The 19879-nt window shown below is 41.2% G+C and overlaps 1 protein-coding gene across 4 annotated transcripts in view; it reads left to right on the top strand.

The window, feature by feature from the left end:
• Window positions 1-3832: 3832 nt before the first annotated feature.
• Window positions 3833-19879, top strand: part of prok2 (prokineticin 2) — a 42016-nt gene continuing 25969 nt past the window's right edge. For 3 of the 4 annotated variants that reach the window (XM_048198855.1, XM_048198852.1, XM_048198856.1), the window contains exon 1: window positions 4748-4807. The gene's annotated coding sequence lies outside the window, so the exon portion shown is untranslated. Of the gene's footprint in view, window positions 4042-4747; window positions 4808-19879 lie in introns of those variants that run through there. The other variant, XM_048198854.1, reaches the window with a different exon arrangement.

Genomic DNA, 19879 nt, shown 5'->3' with positions numbered 1-19879 from the left:
AGGCTTTCTGTACATTTGAATTTGAACTTACTTCGTGACCATTATGTTCAACAAGTATGTTCTATATAGTATGAATGTGTGTCGATTTTTTACTTTCACAAACATACATAATAGGGGCACTTTAAGAGTAAAAGCGGAAACAACTTTGTTTACTGTATACATTGTACATGATATTTTATTTCCATTTAATATTCTGAATTTATATGGCAACATATTGATGACATGAAAGCTAACTGACATCCACAAAACAGCCGTTATGATTTCAGAGAAATCTTTAAGCACCAATCCACCTAAGCCTTCACCTGTTTCTTCTTTCTCTTTCATAATTTGTATCTATTGTCATTGATGATATACAGTCTTAACTTTTCCCTGACCGAGACTCTCTGCAAGCTATCGGAAATATGATAATAAGGAATGTGATGTGATTTTGCCCAATGCTGACCATATTATTCTTCGACCAGCTCTGACCTTTGATGGGAATGGATCTTATCATCTCCAGGCGCCACCTCTCTTGGGAGCCTTTAGGATTTCACAGGCATACCAATCATCTGCTGTCCAGGGGAGGGAAGCTTTAGGAGACAGTTATGCTTACAATATTGGTGGAGAGTTATAGCTCTACTTTTGTATTTCGGCTCTGAGTCACATATCTTTTATATCACAGCTTTATGCTTGGTGCTTTTTTTCCCACACTGTTTGGAGAGTCACTGTTTATAGTTTGGAACCCACTTTTATCCTGTTCAAATAACGAAGTAAACACTTATTTGAAGATGATGGGTAAATTTGCCCTGTACTTGACTGCCTGTTGATTACCACAGACAATAATTGTCTGTCAGATTATAAAAAACCCAAATAACCAGTTGACAGCAATAAAAGTCTTTGCATTGCAACTTGCACGCAGATCACATGACAGTGAATAAATATTAGAATTTGCATGTATTTCTTTCTCTCCGTTTCTCCCTCTCGTTGTTCTTGTTATGCTCTGAAATGGAATCTGCTCATAAGCACATTATGGCTCTCCAAGCTGAGAGGGGCCTTTACGGGGTCAGTTTGGAATGATATAGTCATGTTGAGGTCTGTGGGGCCCTGAATAGTTTGCGTGAGGATTTGCAGGAACTGTTGGCATGGAAGATGGTTGTCAGAAATACCAGTACCTACAAGAGCAATGTGTTATGCCAACCTGCCAGCTGGCATGCCTAGTGTAGTAGTAACTCTACAGAGTAAAAGGTTCACTACCATATCGTCCAGATGGTTGAAAAAGGATTGAATATGAATATTAGCTTTCTGGAACAAAGTAATTCCATTTGATGTCAGAGAAAGCCCATATTTTCATTTGCAGGCTTACACAGTTGCTGATCACAGTCGTACAATTCAATACAACAGCACTCTTCTGTGTGTGTTTTTTCTTAATTAAAGTCCCCATGAAATCAAAATTGACATTTTAAATAGAATATTGCAATTTTTATTATGAATGATATATTCATGCACATTAGGGGTACAACAGATCGCAGTTGATCCGTGATTCGCACGGACCAGGCCCCACAACCCGATCTCACGGCAATTCGTATGAACTCGCACAACCTCACTCTTTTTTGCTAAATCGTACGTATTTTACGAGTTGCCAAATTCGTATGAATAACCTACCCCTAACTCCGCCCCTAAACCTACCCATCACTGGAGTTTAGACAAATCGTATGAATTTGTACAAATTAGCCACCTCGTAAAATACGTACGAATTTGTCGTGACATAGCGTTGGGCCCCGCGGTTCGGCATGCAATGTGATTTACGGATTCGCGGATGCTAAGTTTAACCTTCATAGAGTGAAAGTTTATCATTTGCATATTTTTCTTGACAATTTGCACATTCAAGCGATTTTAAACAATTCTAGCGTAAGAAGAGGCGAAAGAGAACACGATCGCACACACAGAGAGGAGCATTTCAGATACCCACAAACACTGAATTGATTCCTCTTTCGCGTCTCCTTGCGCTTGAACGGACACATACACACAAAATTATGTTAAAAATACCCGTCTTGGCAAGTATTCTCGTAACCAAAGATGGGTATGTCTAAACGTAAACAGTTGAGAAAGAAATTGGATGTGTATCATTATATTGGATCCATTCATTAGGTCTTAAAGTGACAGCCACCTATACATACCCACTGCCAAGTCATTAATGTTAATCAAACAACAAAACACAGCTTTAACAAAGATTAATCTATATTTAATCTATACAGATTTTTGCTGTGGTATCAAAGTATTTACTTGATCTGTTGCACCACTAATGTACAATATAATTTTTTTTTTTTTTTAAATCATGTGCCATCATAATCTTTATTCAAAATAACTTCCCTTCCCTCTTGGAATGACATCTCTTCTCTTCTCTGATGATGTGTTTACTGGCGCGACGGCGGAACAACCTGTTACTAATATAATAGTAATAACAAACCACAATGATCCAGTCAATTCCCATTGGACATTTTTTTTTGTTCATTTGAGAAGCTGTTTTATTCAGATATACATCATAATAAGACTATCGCAACTTCCATTTCATGCCGACTTTAACGGAGGATGTAAAAAACAGTCATTTTAGAAAAAAAGCCTATACTGGACTGTGAAAGTCAATTAGTGTTACATTGACTGGTAATACTTCAGGTTAGAATTGTGTTTGCACTATGGAGTTGCTTGAATTTTTCACATTTTTCACTTCACTTATTGTTTTTTTTTTTTTTCTTCCACCATCTATTTCAATATCCTGGAGAATGTCATTATTCCATAAAAGAGCTGATGGGAGGCAGAGAAATGACCCACCTCAGGCAGAGTCTTTTCTTTCTCACTCTCTGCTGATCATGATGCATAAGTCCACGGTGTAGGGGAAAAAAATCATCCCCATTCCCCTCCCCAAAACAGCATTAAGTGAATGAGATGTCTGTTGGCTTTCAGATAGAAATTGGCAGGGCTTCTGGCATATATTTCATCAGTGGTCCAGCCTCGCCTCCATCCCAGAGAATTAATGGCCAGGATTTTCATGAATGTGAAAGCAGCACAGCTTGGCAACCATGCACAATAACTGAAGATGCGTGAGCATGCTTTGTGAGTATGTAGATGCTACTGCTTAGCATGGGTGGTGTAATGTTCTGTAAATATGTGTGTGTGTGTGTGTGTGTGTGTGTGTGTGTGTTTAAAGGTGAGAGAAAGTGAAGGCAATAGTGTGAGGTATTCCCATTATTAATGAAATTTGGTCATATTCCGACATGTTAACCTGATTAAGCCAATATTATCATCTAGCAATCCAATAAGACAGCTAGCTTTTGACATATTAATCAGAATTTTTGTCATGTAAACATATTAGATTATTAATTATTTATAGCTGCACAATTTCAAGTGAAACTATTTAAGAGACACAAGAAATGTTAGGCTATTAAGCAAACATTTTCAAATTATTTGTAATAAACAAAAAGAAATTAACATAAGTAAACATATAAATGGGTGAATGCACAGTCTTGACCTACATTTTGCACTGTGTTGCGCTCTTGTATGATGTTGTCAAGGAGAATTATTGACTTGATTAAATTATTGTGCCGGATTATTACAATTAAATTAAAATAAATGGCGAGCATCAGTATTTATACATGAGAAATGAATATGCAAAATGCTTGGTATACAATTTTCCAATAGCTGTGAAGCATTTACTTTTTTTTAAACAAAGGATTTGTTAGAATATGAACTTTATTTGGAAAATAATGTGCATGCGAATATGGTCAGTGTCAGAATTAATGTTAAGGAATCACGCTGAACTGTAAGTATGTGGGTTTTAAGAAATAACACTTGTTTCAATCTGTGGTGTGACAAAGTGCAAATTCTCCAAGTATGTGCTCGCGAGTGGTAGCCAATCAGAGAACTCGAAGTCGGATCTAAGCCAAAGGCGTGAGTGAACAGTCAATAGCCTAATGGCTAGATGTGAACAGTCAAGCTAGACAAGAGGAGTGTATGGGAAATCTGTTTGGAAAAGATTTAATGGCCCAGAAATCGTGTACAGCAGCTGTAAGTACAGACAAACAAGTCCTGGTGGCAAGCTGACAGGTTGGGATTGAGAAGAATAGTACGTAGGCTACGTATTAAAGAGTTAGTTCACCAAAAATGAAAATAATGTAATTAATTACTCACCCTCATGTCGTTCTACACCCTTAAGACCTTCGTTCATCTTCAGAACACAAATTAAGATATTTTGATTAAATCCGATGGCTCAGTGAGGCCTCCATTGCCAGCCATTGTAACTCTCAAGATCCATAAAGGTACTAAAACATATTTAAAACAGTTCATTTGAGTTCAGTGGTTCTACCTTAATATTATAAAGCGACGAGAATACTTTTTTTGTGTCAAAAAACAAACAAAACTTTTCAACAATGTAGTGATGGGCCGATTTCAAAACACTGCTTCAGAGCTTTACGAATCGAATCTTCGGAGCGCCAAAGTCACGTGATTTCAGCAGTTTAGCCGTTTGATATGAGATCCGAATCACTGATTCGATTCGTAAAGCTCCGAATCAGTGTTTTGAAATCGGCCCATCACTATATTGTTGAAAAGTCGTTATTTTGTTTTTTTGGCGCACAAAAAGTATTCTCGTCGCTTTATAATATTAAGGTAGAACCACTGAACTCAAATGAACTGTTTTAAATATCTTTTTAGTGTCTTTATGGATCTTGAGAGTTACAATGACATTGCTGTCTATAGAGGCCTCACTGAGCAACTGAGCAAAATATCTTCATTTGTGTTCCGGAGATGAATCTTACGGGTGAACGACATGAGGGTGAGTAATTAATGACATTATTTTCAGTATTGGGTGAACTAACCTTTTAACCGTATTTTGACTGGAAGTCAATCCCATTCTCTTACTCTCGAGTAATGGTGACAGATAACGACATTAAATATTAGGATTTTATTGTATCTTTAAAGGTTTATTTTAAACCGCTTTATGACACTCCCGTTGCTTGCGTCGCTAGTTCAGATCGAATGTTGTCGTGAACAAGTTATTTGACACAAGTAGGCTAACATTATTATTGAAATGTATGGATAAAACAAATACTAGCTTGTTTTAACTGTATTTAGGCTCTATTTGGATTAGCCTGTATGCATTTTATAGCTCTTATAACTCCCCAAATGTTTGGAAATCTAGAAAAACAAAAGTCCTTGTCCTGAGCAACTTTTGTTTATCATTTGACGTTTCTAAATGGTATGTTTTTTTCCGTATTATTCTTTTAACTTTTGTCCCAGAAGGAGCTGAGGGAAAACAATATTTCAAAGGACCTTTACAGGCCTTGTGGCTGATTTTTCAATGGTATTTCTCTGCCATCTAGTGGTCACAATTCCTATATCTGTTTTCATTTTTTTCTCTGCGTGGTTTTGTGGGTCAGGTTTTGCCCTACATTGTAGGGACCAAATGTCCTAATAAGACCTTAATTAACCTCTATGTGGCTAAGGGTACCCACAGGGAAATCATCTTAATATATACTAAATAATGTCTTGCTGAAAATAATAGAGATGCAAAAAGGTTTGTGTGAGGTTAGTTTTAGGGGATAGAAAATATAATTTGCTCAGTATAAAAACAGTAGAAGTCAATGGGAAGTCCCAACCATGATAGTAGAACAAATGTGTATGTTTTTTCTTGTGAAAAACGTGAGACAATAGCCACAATCTCGCTTCATTAACTCATAAATCATGCCATTCATTGAAGAATAGCGCAAGGTGACGTGATTGCTTGTGACACTTAGTGTTGGCGTGCCAATTTGTGACACTTATAGCTCAATTTCATTTTCATCCTCATCATCAAATCTGACAGTCCTCTGTCTTGCTACTAGATTTGAGACTCCACAGACTGCTTTTCTCTGTCACTCTTCGCCCGCCATGAAAGCCGAAGTGTGTCTGTCCTCACTGGAGCTCACATTTACATATTTATTTTCTAGACAGACTCCATCATGCTAAGGAGATTTAATAGACTTTGAGGCTTAGCTGGAAAGATGTGCACTCAGGAGATCATTAGGAGCATGGCAGATGTCTTACCACATGTTAATTAATACCTCATGCTGCTTTAGTATATAAGATGGCCAAAAACTGTCACTTTTTGTTGTCATGTGTTTTATAGTGATGAGTTTTTCCATTACTATAGAATATAACAGCACTGCATTTGAATATACAATATGTCAGTGTCAAGTCATATGCACATAAATGCAGGTCAGAGAATTTGGCAGTGCTCTGAATAGGCTCTAATTGTAGCAAGTCTGTAGGTGGCGGCACTGTTTTAAGGACATGCAGGAGACTAAACAAATGCTTTCTTTTTTTCCCCCTAGAATGCAAAGAGCAGTTTACTCGTAATTCCAGACACATAGTTACAATACGCCTACTATTTTGCTTTGACGTGCGTGACTGGGTGTATGTGTTTTTTTTTTGTTTGTTTGTTTGTTTGTTTGTTTTAAACTTTGAAGCCTTTAAATCTATATGTAGAATTTAAAGGAATAGTTTATGCAAAAAATGAAGATTTTGTCATTATTTACTCACCCCTATGATGTTTCAAGTTTTCTTTCTTCTGTGGGGCACAAAAGGAAATGTTTTGTGGAATGTCCAGGCTTCTCTTTTTTTGCATACAATGAAAGTATCTCCAAAAAAAGTAACACTGTAAAAATAGTCCATAAGACCCATGAGTTATGTATTAATTTTCACTTTGATTTGCTTATAATCTTTCACAGTAGCTCTCAAAACTTATTTGCACATATTAAAACTTTCCACCTCAAGGCACATCACACATATTGAAATGGGATAAGAGTTTGTGTCAAATTAATTCTAAACACCATTTGATTTCACATATCTTGACATCAGGATGACTAAATGTAAATCATAAGAATTTACATTTTTTGGAAGGCAAAAAATTTCCACATGAAAACCATTAAAAAATTTGGGGTTGGTAAGATTTTTTATGCTCACCAAGGCTGAATTTATTTGATTAAAAATACAGTAAAGTATTTACAGTAATATTGAAATATTATTACAATTTAAAATAACTGTTTTCTATTTTAATATGTTTTAAAATGTAATTTATTCCTGTGATGGTAAAGCTGAATTTTCAGCAGCCATTACTCAGAAATCATTCTAATATCAACATTTTTTTCTTATTATTATCAATGTTGAATACAGTTGTGCTGTTTTTGTGGAAATCAGGATATGTATTTTTCAATATTCTTTGATGAATAGAAAGTTCAAAAGAACATTTATTTACAATAGAACTCTTTAAAACTCCATAAATATGGATTTCTTTAAAAAACAAAACAAAAAAGACTTTTTTGTGATCTTGATAAGGCGAAAGATGTGACAATCATATGTTTTCTTATAACTCACGTGTTTCTTGTAGACATTTAGATTGATGGGCATGGAAGTCAGCAGGATTACGTTTGCTACATCATACTGCGGTGCTTCACCAGGATATTTCATTAAAAGAGAATGGTATTTATAGGCTATCTGTCTGAATAATTTATCTGAAAGTTGAAAAGGCTCAGGCCGAGAGCTTGCTAGGACCGCGCAAAGCCTGTGAACAGCAGGCCTGTAGACGAAGTTATTAGAGCAGAAGCTGTCTTCAAAGGGGCAGCAGAAAGCAACATATTTTATAGTAGGAAAATTCCAGAGAGGCTTGTGTCTCATTTATTTCATCCTTTGATTACTTTCTTTGAATGTGTATTTAAAGGGATAGTTTGCCCAAAAACACAAAAGAAGATATTTTAAAGAATGTCAGTAACGAGACAGTTGACGGCACCCATTGACTTCCATAGTATTTTTTCCTACTATGGAAGTCAATGGGTGCCATCAACTGTCTGGTTACCAACATTATTTAAAATATCTTCTTTTGTGTTCTACAGAAGAAAGAAACTCATACAGGTTTGGAACAACTTGAGGGTGAGTAAATGATGACAAATTTTTCATTTCTGGGTGAACTATCCCTTTAAGACTTTTTACTGCTTTAAAGGTGATAGAGAGGATTTTTTCGTCGACTGAGAATCCAAAGACTGTTACTGAGTTTTTGAAATGAGCGCATGCGTAAGAACAGCCCCCCTCCTTCACAGCTCATTTCAAGAGAACGCCTTCCAACGCCTCGTGCACGAGTATTGGAACACGAGTGTTTACCACCGGCGTTCGCTGTGTCGTGTTTGTGGATTCATTATGTTGGATTCACCGCAGGTAACTCATAATCTGCAGTTGTTTCTCATGTCTCCTTACAAAAACATTGCATGCGGCACCTGTGGACTGGAGTGTGGAAAGTTACTGGAGCGCGCAGCCGCGCTCGTCTCTCACAAGGAACGTCACGGCACTGATTGACAAGCCAGAGGGCCAATCGTTTACGCGATGATCGCGTAAACGATTGGCTGATGTTTTTAAGGCCCTACCTCGTGCACAGATGATGTATATTAATATTATTCCTTTCAGTGCACCTAATAAATAGTCTTTTATCAGTAAAGACAGTTTCAAGTAATATTGCAAAAATGTATAAAACAAAACATCCTCTTTAGCACCTTTAAGTTTGCCCCATGCACATTTCTCAGATCTTTTGTTGAAGTTTTTTCGTGGCTTCTTACGGGCCTTAGTCCCAACCCAAGACTCTAGATATAGATCCCTTTAACACTTTATTTTGATGGTCCACTTTAATCATTCTAACTATAAGTAACTTTGCAATTCTCATTAGAGTATAAGTAGGCTTAAAAAGTCTGCTTAATATCTGCTAACACTTTATTTTGATGGTCCCCCAACAGACATTCTACTCACTATAAGTAACTTTCCAACTACGTCAACTTAACGTCATTAAAGATGAACGAAGGTCTTACAGGTTTGGGACGACATGAGGGTGAGTAATTAATGACATAAAATTAATTTCTGGGTAAACGAACCCTTTAACCTAAAAGTCTACTAATACTCTAATGAGAGTTAGTTGACATAGAGTTGCAAAGTAACTTATAGTTAGTGGAATGTCTAAAGTAGACCATCGAAATAAAGTTTTACCTAGATCTCTTTTTCCAAAATAGAAGTGATGCAGCTAAATTGTGTTATTTAATTGTCAGCAAACATTCTCTAAAAGCTGTGAAATGCTTGCATGGTTTTGCCGTGATATTTTGTTAAACATATTATATTGCCTTCAAACCTTGGCGCAGATGGTAATCAAGCTTGTGAAATAGGTCTCCACTGCATTTGACTGTGATAAGCACCACGCAATTGAAATATCATGAAATGTCATATAAATATTCAGCTTGCTCCTCTGCTGAGCTGCGCCTGAGCTGGACAACAACAGCTGTGCTCTTACAACTTCATTCGGATCCAACCACATCACCATAATTATGTAAATATGGTAATTGGGCATCTGTTGCCTGGAGTCATCTCTCGCTCTGACAGCTTCTCACATGTTCTTTCTTTATCTCTGTGGTATCTCTCTTGGGTCTGCGGTCTGCCCGATGAACTCAACATATGGCTCTTAGATGAAAGAACACAGAGATGCTTCATAAATGATCATGATTCATATATGAAGTTGTTGCTTGAAGTGATTGTGAATCATCTGGTTCGTGATTCGGTTCGTTTAGAGGTGAAGTGTATGTTTTTTGTCATATATGGACTGGATGAATACTATTATAGTGCTGCTGGGATAATTAGCTGACTGTCTTACTTTTTGCCGCTTGGTGTTTAAAAAACTGTTTGTGTTGTAAGGGGAGGCAGGAAGGTTGATATCAGGTGAGCTTTCGAGGGGAATATCCTCCTGTGGCACTTTGCGATAAATCTTTAAATCCCTTTTAAGCTAGTTGGAGTCCCATCTCTCCCTTTGTAAAGCTTCTCATCTCTCTCTTATGGGAGAGCCATCAGCCTCCAGGCAAACTGTCTTTCTGATCTCCCTATCTGTTGGTCTATTAGTGCAACTTAAGTCAGTAAAAGCCACAGTCCATCTTCTATACATATTTGAAATGATCATTAATGTTCTTTCCACAGATTCTAATGGGTACATTTTGATGACTCATGTTACACATTACTGATTGAAAAAAGAAAATGGTGAATATGCTTATTATATTATATTATATTATATTATATTATATTATATTATATTATAATCAATTTACAGTTTTTTACAATTGCTAAGACATTAAACCCCATTCTCTGAAGCAAATTCTCAAAGGCCTAAACCCATTTGTAGAATAAATCTCTTTCTCTGCAAAACCTTAAACAAGTTCAAGCAGTTAGACACCATTTGCAAGTCTCATGCACTCTTTTTGTAAACCTTTAAACATATTCTCACTCACTAAAACACATTTTGCACTGTGATGCACTTTTTTGCAAAATGGTAAACACAAGTGGCAAAAGTTAAACACAACTTGTTTACACACAACGGCTCAAAATTGTTCATACTTATGTTCACCTTAGTTGTGATCACTATACTTTTTTATGTAATTGCTAGTTTTGTTTACTGTATACAGTACACAGTACATTGTATAGAGCACAGTGTATACAGTACATTTTATTTCTGTAACTACATGCTCTGGATGCTCTCCATTTTTTAAATGTAGTGTCTAATGAATAATCTGTAGTGTTTATACTGTATATTGACTGATTGTGTATGATCTGAAAGCATTGTCTGATTTTAGTTACAGGTGAAATGGTTTTGAGTCGATTGTTTGATTTTGCCGGAAGAGTCAGGGGTTTTGTGAATGTAGTTTGAAGATTTGCTTTAATGTTGTGAAAACCCATTTTTTTAACTGTTGTGATCCCAATCGGACTTATGACCTGGAATGCTGCCTAAATCATAATTATGCACTGTTTGCTGTTGGCCAGAGGAGAACTGGCCCCCCGACTGAGCCTGTTTTTTTTTTTCTCCATTTTAGTTTGGGTTCCTTGCCGCTGTTGCCTTTGGCTTGCTTAGTTGGGGACACCTGATATTCAACGATGTGTTTGATCTGCCTGCACTGACACCATTATATGCGCACAGAACTGAGCTGTTGTGTTTCATTTGGGAAACACTGCCATTTAAATACCACAATCATTTCCCAATTACCCACACACAACCATCATGTGTGAAAACTCTTACTCACACTAGGCACGGTTGCCTTGAACCGAGCCCAAGCGTGATTGTCCCCCCTCCCCTAGCTTGCACTCACATTGCCTTTAACGTTGGGAGCACACTTACGTCATACACAATGCAACTTTTTGAATGGAAGAAAACATGAAGAAATGCACTTTCACTAATGTAATATATAGGCTATTTATAATTTATGCCGCGCAGCGATTTTCAATAGCACGTATCAGAGGATTATTACGAAGGCAGCTGAAGTTCATGGAGAAATTTGCAGCTTTACTCACAAACTACAATTTCTGTTCATCAATAAGGTGAGAATCAGACCCGTTATAAACCCAAATACACTTGAATTAATTACATGAATTGATAAGTGTACTATCAAAGCAGTAATAAAGATGTTTGCCATCATAATGATGACAGTAGCACACACAAAAGGAGTAACTGTTCCGTGCTCTGGCATGTATATAAAGAATATATATATATATATATATATATATATATATATATATATACACATACATACACACACACACAATGCAGGCCAAGTCAGAAATTCAACTTTATTTCTAATAGATTGTTTTACAGCATCTTCACAATAGTAACACATTCAAATTCTGCTCTAACAAGCCAACAGTGTCATTATACAGCTCAAATCAGTTCAGTATTGATTCAGTTCACTTCCATAACTGTGTAAAATTCATCAGTTGTGAATACATACTGTATATAAGGTGTATTTGTGCAAATGTACATGTGAGTGCTATGACAAACGGTACACTCCACTGCACACTGAACAAGCAAAAAACACAAGATAATAGTGTTTTACATTTTTCACATCTGTGTGTAGTTTGGCGTGTGTGTGGCTAATCATTTTATGTTTGTGTGTAGAGTTACTACACAAAAATACAATTTTTAAAATAGTTAAAATAGTTTTGAGTAAAGTGTTTGATTTTGAAAAGACTACAATTGGAAAAAAAAAAAGTTTAGAAAAAAAATAAATGTTTTGTTATAAATAAAATTTTGACCCGTGAAAAGGGTGCGTATAAATCTGAGCAACTAACGCAACTTGGCCTGCAGATAAAATCTGTGACGAAGACAACACACTGTATGATCATGCCTTGATCTACAAGATTTGTAACAGAATATATTCTCACCCCACTCATTAGTAGCCGGGTGCTTGAGTTGCTGTGATGTCACGGTCATTCAAGTGAAAACCTTTCATTAGCGCCTCGTGAGGTGGAATTCTCCACTCAATTAGTGTGAGCGCCAGTAGCTTCAGCTAGACATCATGCAGACGTGCTTGGTTAATGACTGTGTCCCGCTGCCCACGTGCATGTGTGTGCAATAGTGATAGAGCAGCACAAGGATCAAAGATTCCTCCATGCCAGAGAAGGATAGGCTGCCTTTGAAATGTGCAACACGGTTCCTTTAGAACATGTGTCCTTAAAAAGAGCAAATTTGAAGCTCTTTATTGCTCTAAATTGTAGGGGAAACCAGGGCTTGTGCACCAGTACATTTCTTGGTTCATTTTTGGTAGTCAAATTCTGTATATTGCCTATGAAGAAAGATTCAGCTCATTTAAGAAATAGGTGGGCATGCCACACTGAATGGGGTGAGATGTAATGAAATAAGACTGTTTATTGACAGTTATTTGAGAAGAATACTTGGTAACACTTTACTTAAAGGTGCCCTCGAATGAAAAATGTAATTTGTCTTGGCATAGTTAAATAACAAGAGTTCAGTACATGGAAATGACATACAGTGAGTCTCAAACTCCATTGTTTCCTCCTTCTTATATAAATCTCATTTGTTTAAAAGACCTCCGACGAACAGGCGAATCTCAACATAACACCGACTGTTACGTAATATTTGTAAACTGTCTTTCTAAATGTTTCGTTAGCATGTTGCTAATGTATTGTTAAATGTGGTTAAAGTTACCATCGTTTCTTACTGTATTCACGGAGACAAGAGCCGTCGCTTTTTTCATTTTTAAACCCTGGCAGTCTGTATAATTCATAAACACAACTTCATTCTTTATAAATCTCTCCAACAGTGTAGCATTAGCCATTAGCCACGGAGCACAGCCTCAAATTCAGTCAGAATCAAATGTAAACAATATAACAGTATACTATACTCACATAATCCGACGCATGCATGCCGCATGCATGACGAACACTTTGTAAAGATCCATTTGAGGGTTATACTAGCTGTGTAAACTTTGTTTATGCACTGTTTAAGGCAAGCGCGAGCTCTGTGGGCGGAGAGCACGAGATTTAAAGGGGCCGCACAGCATAAATCGGCTCATATTTAATGATGCCTCAAAATAGGCAGTTAAAAAAATTAATTAAAAAAAATCTATGGGGTATTTTGAGCTGAAACTTCACAGACACATTCAGGGGACACCTTAGACTTATATTACATCTTGTAAAAAAACGTTCGATGGCACCTTTAAAAGGGTCATGACATGAGAAATCAAATTTGCCTTGATCTTTTGACAGAGCTTAAAACTTTCTCCTCATTATAAACAAAGAATTTATGTAATCAAGCTCCAAAAATGGCTCGTTTGGATATTGTGGTATTTTGTTATGTTACACAGGTAAATGCATTTGCATATGCCTGCCTCCAGAGCAAGACATCGACGAATAGTTTAATATCATCACACCATAGGCCCCACCCACTGGCATTCTGTCACTTAACGGCTGACACTTGCCTAGTGCCTACACTGGATGCGATTGTCGCGTCAAAAGCAAATAGAACCCGTTATAATTACTGAAGCTGTCTACACTGGATACAGAATACAGATGCTCCTTCACCTTACTCCATGCACTTGAGTCTGCTAACAAGGGGACAAATAGAAGAGAAAATAGAAGCGTAAAGGAATGTTGGCTTTGACACTTCCTGGAAAAACAGCTCATTTGCTCATTTCTGTAGAGACTTAAAAAGGATGCCAGTGTCAGAAACAAGTGGATTTTTTTTTATTGCGTCCTGGATCACGCCAGAGGATTGTATGTTTGTTCAGAAAATTTGACTGCAGATTGTTTTGTAAATGACACAGTGTAATGTTTGCAAAGAAACCTTTTGTTGATATATGACGCAGTCAGCTGTATTGGATGTGACAGCAGCTATATTGCAAAGCACAAGTAAATGATATCATAATGCTTTTTACAATAATGTCTGTAAATGATGGTTTTAAATGGCCAATGTTTTCAAAACACTTACTCACGTGCAATAGAGTGGGCATTCATACTGTTTCCTATGCAATGAAATTTAAAAATATGAGATGGGAAGAAAAACTATATTACAATGGTTTGTAATGGTTGCATTCCTCAAAGAATTTTGCTAGCTAATGCAAAAACATTAAAATACAGTACAGTTTTTCACCATGCCCACTTAGGGGCTCCATAAAATACGTCCTAAGGTTGGACAAAAGCTACCTTCCACAACATCTTTATTTAAACAGTATTATAGGCTATTTTATGTTGTTGTTGTTGTTTTTTAGAATAAGAAATACATTCAAACAAATATGAAATAGCAGAAATACAAGACATTTTGTGTTTGGGAAGCTACTTTGAAACTGAGCTCTACTCAGAAAATCTGAATGAACCAATTCACTACAATGAATCATTATAGTTGAACTATTGTAACCTCTGTCTTATTGTACTCATGCATCTGTCTTATTGAATCCCAATGTAGTTACATTGTGTTCACACATTTACCCAAAAGCTTTTACAGTCATAAACTAGATGATTAAATACAGCATACAAAAACGGTTGAACCACTGAAAACAACATTTTACTCTAAAGCTTACTGAGATAAAGCCCTTGTGCCATGAACTTTTTAAATAACAATTAATTAAAATCAGTTAAACAGTTAAAATGCCACTTGCTTATAGATATAGAGCCAGTGTTATCCAGTTGTAACTATACTATGCTATTGTGAGTTTTATAATATTTCAAATGATGAAAAAGTAGAGTGAACTGCGAACTGCTAGGCCTGTAAACATCATTAGCATTTGCTGTTAAATAAAAGATAATAGCTTCGATTTTTAAACACAGGGGACTCCGCTATCATATATCTCCAACAAGGCAGCGTGAGCAGCACATCACAAAACATCACAACATATAATATTCATATCCCCCAACCGCACAGCTATTCAAGTGCATCTGAGGGCTTCTGTTTGTCATCAAACACGCCTGCCAAACAGTGTTACATCACACAACAGCATGACTGCTCTGTCTGTACTGTTCAGGCACCTCTATCCTACAAACGCTATGATTCAAATCAAGATGTGCTCATTTGAATTCTAATGATGAGAGACATCGGACATCTGTTTGAGAGATGCGTGGTAAACAGCAGTATCTGATGCCACGCACAAAATGTTAGCATGCTGAGAAAGCATACAGTCTTCATAAATTTAGGTTGAGTGTAAATCCATGTGGTTGTTTCGTGAAAATTTAAGGCTTGAAGAACTGAGAATAGTGCTGACTATTCACTTGAGCAAAGAGCACTGATAAAATATTTATATGTGTGCTTTTGGTTCCGAAGGCAATGGGAAATGTAACAGTGAAAGCTCAACTCTGTCTGAAAAAAAAAAAGAAAATTATAAATGACTCAGAAACGTCTCGGTTACAAAGGTAACCCTCGTTCCCTGAAGGAGGGAACGGAGACGTACGTCGGATGACCGACGAATAGGACGAATAGGAATCTCGCTAGAGAGGCCAATCTACTTCGAGTGTAACTAAACGAGCCAATGCACATTGGCATGCAATCATATGCATCAGCTGCTCGCCTCGCAGCGCGGGTATATAATGAGCAGCAGGTGCGTTGCATCTTCAGGTTTTCGCTGTGGAGCCGAACCCAGCAGGTGGCAGCATCAGCAGGACAGCGCCTGTGGCGACGGGACGTACGTCTCCGTTCCCTCCTTCAGGGAACGAGGGTTACCTTTGTAACCGAGACGTTCCCATTCAGTCGGTCACTTCGACGTACGTCGGATGACCGACGAATAGGAATCCCTACCAAAGCGCCACAGGAGGTGCCCTCTTCCAGTGCTCTGTTGTGAGCCACCTGAACCCCCTTGCCTAAGGACGGTGGGACCGGGCTCACACAGAGAGGGTCGATCACTGTTGTTCCCAAAACCCACTCAGTGAGACTATAGATACCACTGGGAGCGTAACCTTACGTCAGATAAGGAACGCTGCGGAAGCCATATCCTTCCCCGAAGGAGTTATATGGATAAGTACATATGGACTAACCTTGTAGGTTGTACAACATATGGAAGAACTGGGGTGACTCCAACTTGGTGGGTTCTCCCAGAGGGAAAGACACGGGCTTCGATTAGGAGCAACCGTGGAAAGCCGCATATGGGATCCCCGTAGGGTCACACATATGGAACCCAGCCTAAATCCGGTTCTCAAGGATTCAACGGAGTAAGGCCTGGCGACCGACGCTCCGCCACGTCGGCTGCCGAAGGGATGTCGGAGGACTCGACAGGGTCTGCCTTGTAGGGACTCTCTGGAGAAAAGAAGCGCATGTCGCGCAGCAAGCGGACACTAAGCCGGGGCCTCTCCGTGCCTCTGACCTGAGGCGAGAACACGGGAGGAGACCGGCTCCACACGAAGGCTATAGTACCTAGCGAACGTGTTAGGTGTCGCCCAGCCCGCAGCTCTACAAATGTCTGTCAGCGAGGCGCCACGAGCCAGCGCCCAGGAGGATGCTACACCTCTCGTGGAGTGAGCATGCAACCTGAGCGGGCAGGGCACGCCCTGAGCTTGATAAGCCAGGGCGATGGCATCCACTATCCAGTGGGCCATCCTCTGCTTGGAGACAGCCTTTCCCTTCTGCTGGCCTCCGTAACAGACAAAGAGCTGGTCTGAGGTCCTGAAGCTTCGAGTTCTGTCTATGTACCGTCGCAAAGCGCGGACTGGACAGAGCAAAGCCAGGGCTGGGTCTGCCTCCTCCGAGGGCAGCGCTTGCAGGCTCACCACCTGGTCCCTGAAGGGAGTGGTGGGAACCTTGGGCACGTAGCCAGGCCGGGGTCTCAGTACCACGTGGCTGTCGCCCGGCCCGAACTCCAGGCACGATTCGTCGACCGAAAATGACTGCAGGTCCCCTACCCTCTTGATGGAGGCCAATGCAACCAGCAGCAAAGTCTTCATAGACAGAATCTTTAAGTCTGCTGATTGCAAAGGCTCAAAGGGAGCAATCTGGAGTGCTCTTAGCACCAGAGCGAGGTCCCAAGAGGGTATGGAGGGAGGTCGAGGAGGATTTAACCGTCTCGCCCCCCTAAGGAACCTGATGACCAGGTCGTGCTGACCAACAGATTTGCCATCTATGTGGTCGTGGTAAGCGGAGATAGCAGCAGTCTGGACTTTGAGGGTGGAGGGGGACAGCCTACGCTCCAACCCTTGCTGCAAGAAGGAAAGCACGACTCCGATCGAGCATCTTCGGGGGTCTTCTCGGCGAGAAGAGCACCACTCGACGAACAGGTTCCACTTCGAGGCGTAAGCACGTCTTGTAGACGGTGCATTTTAGGTCTGGACGCGGGTGCCAGAGAGTGCCCCGTCTCTGAGAAAGAAGGTCCTTCCTCAGAGGGATGGGCCAGGGAGGGGCTGTCGCGAGGAGAGAGAGTTCTGGGAACCAGGTCCGGTTGGGCCAGTAGGGCGCAACTAGCAAGACCTGCTCCTCGTCCTCCCTGACTTTGCACAGTGTCTGTGCAAGTAGGCTCACTGGGGGAAACGCATATTTGCGCAGGCCCCGGGGCCAGCTGTGTGCCAGTGCGTCTGTCCCGAGTGTTCCCTCGGTCAGAGAGTAAAACAACTGGCAGTGGGAGGTCTCTAGAGAGGCATACAGGTCTACCTGAGCCTCTCCGAACTCTTTCCAGATCAGCTGAACCACCTGGGGGTGGAGTCGCCACTCTCCTGGCAGCGCAGCTCGTGACAGCTCGTCGGCCACACGGTTGAGCACACCGGGAATGAATGGCGCGAAGCGACCTCAGATGCTTCTGACTCCAGAGGAGGAGATGGCGGGCGAGTTGCGACATGCGACGGGAGCGTAGACCACCTTGATGGTTGATGTACGCAACGGTCGCAGTGTTGTCCGTACGGACCAGTACATGCTTGCCCCGTAGCAGGCCTTTGAGGCGGCCCAGAGCAAGACGTACTGCCAGCAACTCGAGGCAGTTGATGTGCCAATGCAGATGGGGTCCCGTCCAAACCCCTGACACTGCATGCCCGTTGTACGTGGCACCCCAGCCGGTGGCCGAAGCATCTGTGAATACCACAGCATGCCGGGACACTTGTTCTAGGGGCACTCCTGCCCGAAGAAACAAAGGGTCCGACCACGGGCTGAAGGCTTGGCGGCACTCCTGAGTGATTGGCACCCGGAACGTGCCGTGTAGCCACGCCCATCTCGGGACTCGGCCGTGAAGCCAGTGCTGAAGCGGTCTCATATGAAGCAGACCGAGCGGTGTTACAGCCGCTGCGGCCGCCATATGCCCCAGGAGCCTCTGAAAAAATTTCAGTGGGACCGCTGTCCTGCCGTTGAAAGTATTCAGGCAGTTCAACACCGACCGAGCACGTTCCTCTGTGAGGCGTGCTATCTGTTCGACCGAATCCAACTCCATACCGAGAAAAGAGATCCTCTGCACTGGGGCGAGTTTGCTCTTTTCCCAGTTGACCTGAAGCCCCAACTGGCTGAGGTGACTGAGCACCAAGTCCCTGTGTTCGCACAACTGATCCCGAGACTGTGCTAGGATAAGCCAGTCGTCTAGATAGTTGAGGATGCGAACACCCTGTTCTCTCATGGGAACAAGGGCTCCCTCCACGACTTTCGTGAAGACGCGGGGAGACAGGGCGAGCCCGAAGGGTAGGACCCTGTACTGGTATGCTCGACCTTCGAACGCGAACCTCAGGAATGGCCTGTGTCGCGGAAGAATCGAAACATGAAAGTACGCGTCCTTCAGGTCGATCGCTGCAAACCAATCTCGGGGACGGATGCATTCGAAAATGCGTTTCTGCGTGAGCATTTTGAACGGTAGCTTGTGGAGGCTCCGATTCAAAAGACGCAGGTCCAAGATCGGTCGTAACCCGCCGCTTTTCTTGGGTACAATGAAGTAGGGACTGTAGAACCCTGACCTCATATCGGCTGGAGGGACCGGCTCGATCGCGTCCTTCGCCAGTAGGACTGCGATCTCCGCACGCAGGACAGGGGCATCGGCAGCTTTCACTGTAGTGAAGAGGATGCCCCTGAACTTGGGGGGGCGCCGGGCGAACTGAATCGCATAGCCGAGCCTGATGGTCCGAAGGAGCCAGCGAGACGGACTGGGGAGCGCTAGCCAGGCTCCCAGAGACCGAGCAAGCGGCACCAAGGGGACCACCGGCGTACCCGCCGCGGGGCAGCGAGGTGGAACGCAGGGACGCGGCCCGGGGGGCTCTCTGTATGAGGCGGCCCGAAGCGGGGTCACAGTGTGCTGTGCAACACTTACCTGCTTCCACAGGTGGACAGAGGGAGCAGTCGAGGTTTTGTCTGCCTGCTGCTCGCTGCTGTCCGCTGGCGACAGAAGAGGTGGATGAGAGTGGTGAGGTTCTTGCCCTCCCACTGCCCTCCGAGCCCTCTTCGGACCCGGAGATAGAGGAAACTGCTCTTTTATTGAAAATTTGGGTACCGCTGGTCGTTGGGCCAGCGGCGGAACAAAAAGGGGAAACAAAAGATTCTCCACCCGGCCCTCCTCTGGGGGAAGGAGCGGTGCGGTCACCACCTCCTGAAGAGCAGTCCCATCCATCTCCGGGTCGCCCGTCC

Source organism: Megalobrama amblycephala, linkage group LG8, assembly GCF_018812025.1.
Source record: "Megalobrama amblycephala isolate DHTTF-2021 linkage group LG8, ASM1881202v1, whole genome shotgun sequence".
Lineage (NCBI taxonomy): Eukaryota > Metazoa > Chordata > Actinopteri > Cypriniformes > Xenocyprididae > Megalobrama > Megalobrama amblycephala.
Note: the sequence above shows the minus strand (reverse complement) of the source record. Positions and strands in the feature narration are given on the sequence as shown.